Consider the following 5,436-nt stretch of genomic DNA (forward strand, 5'->3'; position numbering starts at 1 on the left):
GCAGTGTCACAGGGGACATAGATAGAATGAATTCATTAAAACTTTACTAACATTCACTGAAACTTGAATTCTATTTTTATTTGAAATATGGCTAGTGTAACTGTGTGTCTGAATTTTTAATTTTATGTAATTTTGCTTACTGTAGGTATTGTCACTTACAGCTTTGTGGCTGGCTACTCAGCTGAGTAGAACAAGTTTGGCCTCTGATGAAGTCTTAGAGCACCTCCAATATAATACAGGAATACAAGCCACGTAAGTCACTCAGCTTTTTGGTAGTCACAGTAAGAAACAGTAAAATAAGAAAATAAATAAAAACTACAATTAAAAACACCAAAGGAGCTTTAATCAAAATTCAGCAAAATTTATCTAGTATTTAAAGTTTAATCCTCAGATGTCAGCATTCTGAGTAGCTAGGATTACAAATGTGAACTACTCTCATGTGTTTGTTAGTTTTTAAAATATCAAGTCAGCATTGTTACTTACCTGGCAGGGGAGATACCACGATCATGAAAGTGGTTTTCCGATGGAAAGACTTATCTATTACATTCCAGATGTGCTGACTCCTGTGATTACATCAAATGTGAGAAATTTGAGTGCATAATTTGTGGTAGTGGAGGACTGTGTTAGTGCTCTACCGTGGATAACTAACTAAATAGATAGATAGATAGATAGATAGATAGATAGATAGATAGATAGATAGATAGATAGATAGATAGATAGATAGATAGATAGATAGACAGCATTGTATTTTATATTGGCCTCATCTCCTTTCCTGCACTCAGTAGTCACTTGATCCTAAGGACTACTGTAAAGGATGAGGTACTTCTATGCCTACTTTGTAGTTGCTAGGAACTACAAGAGTAGAGAAATAAGCTAGAACTCACCATGAGAGAATAAATGAGGAAGTTGGGTGCAGGTGGCTTATACATGTAATCCTAACTACTCAAGAGGCTGAGATCTGAGGATTGCAGTTCAAAGCCAGCCCAGGTATGAAAGCTCATGAGATTCTTATCCTCAATTAACCACCAGAAAACCAGAAGTGGGCTCTGGCTCAAGTGGTAGAGCACTTCATTTGTCCTGAAGAGGTCAGGGACAACACCTAGAGTTCAAGTCCCATGACTTACAAAAAATAAAAAGAAAGAAAACAAATGGGTGACCAGAGCCAAAGGCTCATACCTGTAATTGTAGCTAGTCAGAAGGCTGAGATCTGAGGATCAAGGTTCAACACTAGCCTGGGCAGGAAAATCTATGAGATTCTTATTTCCAATTAACCACTGAAAACGATAAGTGACAATGTAACTCAAAGCGGTAGAGTACTAGCCATGAGCACAAAAGATCAGGGACAGGATCCAGGACCTGAGTTCAAGCCCCACAACCGACCAAAAAAAAAAAAAAGAAGATCAAAGAAGAAAAAGGAATGAGAAGCCACCTTAATGAAATAGCTAGGCAAGTACAATATACAGAATAACTCCTCCCTTCCTTCTTTTCTTCCTTCTATTCCTTCACATCCTTTCCCATTCTATCCTAAAATTTAAACTCAGATTCTCATGATTTTAGGTAGGTACTCTACCTGATGAGCCATACACCTGCTTTTACTTTGCTTTAGTCATTTTTTTCTTTTTTTGGGGGGGTGGGTCGGAGGTCCAGTCATGGGGCCTGAACTCTGGGCCTGGGCGCTGTCCCTCCGATCTTAAGCTCAAAGCTAGCGCTCTACCACTTGAGCCTCAGCGCCACTTCCGGCTCTTTTTTTTTGCTTATGTGGTGCTGAGGAATCGAACCCAGGGACTCAGGCATGCAAGGCAAGCGCTCTACCACTGAGCCACCTTCCCAGCCCTCATTTTTCTTCTGTTGGTTATGTGACTTGAATTCTGTGCCTGGGTGTTGTCCCTGAGCTCTTCAGCTCAAGTCGAGGGCTCTACTGTTTGAGCCACAGTACCACTTCTCGTTTTCTAGTGGTTTATTGGAGATAAGAGTCTCATTGTGCTGCCTGGGCTGGCTTTGATCTGTGATCTTCAGATCTCACCTCCAGCGTAGCTAAGATTACAGGCAAGAAACACCTGCGCCCAGCTGGACTTTAGCCACTTTTGCGGTAGGGTTTTATGTCTATGACCAGGCCAGCATGGACGACAATCCTTCTTTTTACCTTTTCTGAGTAGATGAAATAAGAAATTCAATGCATTGGGTTCAGATTTTGATTGAGATCCAATATTCTGAATGTTTCCAGGGCTAACATCAAATCATAATCCTCTCTGTATCAGCCAAGACCCAGCAGATAGCTTTACAAATGTGAGCTACCATCCCTGGCTCAAATTTCTGATGATTAAAACATCTGAACGAAGTTTTTTTAAATTGTGAAAATACAGTACAGAGGGGTTACAATTACACGGGCAAGATAGTGAGTACATTTCTTATCAAGCATTGTAGCCTTCTACTTTGTTTACCCTTCCCATCCCTTCCCATCCTACCTGTCTCCCCCCCCCACATACAATCCTCCCCCCCCCAAAGTTGTAAAGTTCATTTTTGACATGACAACTCGTTGTATTTCTCGTTGTTGCAACAGGTCCACCTGTATCCTTATTTAAATGACTGGTTTTTGCCCTTCCCTTCCACAAATTATACCAACATCAAATACAGTGAAAGTATGGGTTATACTGTGGGAGAGGGACATACAAAGCAACAAAGAAATAATCTTATAATTGCGTTAGAAACAAATGCATGACAGAAAAAAAAACATTTAAAATACATATCTTAGGGTTCATTTTCCTAACATCACCTTATCTGATCTTTTCTGCTTGACTCATACATATACTAGATATTGCAAATAAGGGAAATCATGGGACCTATGTTTCTTTGGGCTTGGCTTACTTCACTTAATATAATTTATCCCAAGTCTTTCCATTTCCTAACACATGGGGCAATGTCATTCTTTCTGATGGAAGCATAGAATTCCATTGTGTATACATACCACATTTTCTTGATCCATTCATCTGCTGAGGGGCATCTGGGTTGGTTCCAGATCTTAGCTATGGTAAATAATGCTGCAATAAACATAGTTGTGCTGGTAGCTTTAGTGTGGTCTTGTCTGTAAACATTTGGGTAAATGCCCAAAAGTGAGATTGCTGGGTCATAGGGGAGCTCTATGTGGGGTCTTTGAGGAACGTCCATAATACTTTCTGAGGTGGTTGAACAAGTTTACACTCCCATCAACAATGAAGTATGGTTCCCTTCTGTCCACATAGCCTCTAGCATCTGTTGTTATTAGAGTTCTTGATTTTTGCCATTCTAACTGGGATGAGGTAGTATCTCAATGTTGTTTTTATTTGCATTTCTTTTATGACTAAGGAGGTTGAGCATTTCTTCATGTGTCTATTGGCCATTCTTCTTTCTTGGTCAGAGAAGTTTCTCTTTAAGTCATTAGCCCACTTATTTATTGGACAGTTGTTTCTTTGAGGATTTGTTGTTGGGGGATTTAATTTTTTGAGTACCAAGTATAGTTTAGATATAAGACCCTTGTCCGTTGTATGGCTAGTGAAGATCTTCTCCCAATCCGTGAGCTTTCTATTGGTCTTGCTAGCTATGTCCTTTGCCATGCAGAAGCTCTGGAACTTCATGCAATCCCAATTGTCCAACCTTTTTTGATTTTTTGTGTTTCTGGGTCTCTACCAAGAAAATTTCGTCCTGAGCCAAGGAGACCTAGGGTTTCTCCTATTCCATCCTGTAATGTTTTCAGAGTGTCTGCTTTGATTCCAAGGTCTTTGACCATTTGGAGTGGGTTCTGATGCAGGGTGATGTATAAGGATCTAGATATTTTTCTACAAGTAGTTAACCAATTTTGCCAGCACCATTTACTGAAGAGGCTGTCTTTCTTCCATTCTATTTTTTTAGCTCCCTTATCAAAGACTAGATGGCTATAGGTCTGTAGGTTCATTTCTGGGTTTTCAATTCTATTCCATTGGTCCTGAGGTCTGTTCTTTTGCCAGTACCAAGCTGTTTTGATTACTATAGCTTTATAGTAGACTTTGAAATTTGGTATTGATATTCCTCCAGCAGTGTTCTTTCCGTTGAGGAGCGTTTTTGCTATTCGGGGTCTTTTATTGTTCCACATGAATTTTTGGCTTGCCTCTTCTATTTCCTTGAAGACTGAGGTATTTTAGATAAGTATCGCATTGAATTTGTAGATAGCCTTGGAAAGTATTGCCATTTTCACAATGATAATCTTTCTAATCCAGTAGCATGGGAGTTTTTCCCATTTTCTAAGTTCTGTTTTGATTTCCTTTTTCAAGTTTTTAAAGTTTTCATCATAGAGGTCCTACACTTCTTTGGTTAAGTTAATTCCTAGGTATTTTATTTTTTGAGGGGTTATTACAAATGGAGTTGCTTTCTTAATTTCAGCCCCATTTTTCTCCTTGTTGGCATACAGAAAAGCCATTGATTTTGGGGGGTTAATTTTATACCTGATACTTTGCCAAAGTTTTGATTCAGCTTGAGTAATTTGGGAGTGGAGTCTATGAGATTCTTAAGTACAAGATCATGTCATCTGCAAACAGGGAGACTTTTATTTCTTCTTTCCCTATTTGGATCCCCTTTATGTGTCCATCTTGTTTAATTGCTGTAGCTAGGCATTCTAATACTAGGCTGAAGAGAAGTGGAGAGAGTGGACATCCTTTTCTTATTCCTGGGTTAAGAGGAAATGACTTTCTTTTTTCACCATTAAGTATGATGCTGGCTGTATGTTTGTCATATACAGCCTTTATTGTATTGAGGAATGTTCCAAGGATTCCTAATTTTTCCAAAACCTTCATCATAAAGTGGTGTTTGATCTTGTTGAATGCTTTTTCTGCATCGATTGAGATAACCATGTGGTTCTTATCCTTGCTCCTGTTGATGTGATGAATAATATTAATTGATTTGCTTATATTGAACCACTTTTGCATCCCTGAAATTAATCCTGTTTGATCATGGTGTATGATTTTTTTGGATGAAATGTTGAAGTTGATTGGCCAAAATTTTGTTGAGAAGTTATGCATCAATGTTCATCAAAGAAATGGGTCTATAGTTCTCTTTCTTTGATGAGTCCCTGCCTGGTTTTGGAAAGAGGGTTATGATGGCTTCATAGAATGTGTTCAGTAGTGAATTTTCTCTTTCAATTTCATTGAAGAGTTGGAGGACTATTGGTGTAGGCTCTGGTTTCAAGGCCTTGTAGAATTCCCTGTAAAACCATCTGGTCCTGGACTTTTCTTAGCTGGGAGGTCTCTTATAGCTGTTTCTATTTCAATGCTTGATATGGGCATGTTAAGATGGTTTAACTCATCTTGGTTTAGTTTTGGCATGTCAATATTTGCTAGGAAAAGGCCCATTTCTGCCAAGTTCTAAAACTTATTAGCATAAAGTTTTGAGAAGTATTCCCTTAAAATGTTCTGAATCTTGGTTTTTTTC

At 38.7% G+C, this 5,436-nt stretch overlaps 1 non-coding gene across 1 annotated transcript; it reads left to right on the top strand.

The window, feature by feature from the left end:
• Positions 1-475: 475 nt before the first annotated feature.
• On the top strand, positions 476-639 carry LOC138815775 (U1 spliceosomal RNA). The gene has a single exon (XR_011368464.1). It is a non-coding gene; the product is annotated as a U1 spliceosomal RNA (small nuclear RNA).
• The last annotated feature ends 4,797 nt before the right edge of the window (positions 640-5,436 follow it).

Source organism: Dipodomys merriami, unplaced genomic scaffold (assembly GCF_024711535.1).
Source record: "Dipodomys merriami isolate MVZ:Mamm:240054 unplaced genomic scaffold, mDipMer1.0.p SCAF_669, whole genome shotgun sequence".
NCBI lineage: Eukaryota > Metazoa > Chordata > Mammalia > Rodentia > Heteromyidae > Dipodomys > Dipodomys merriami.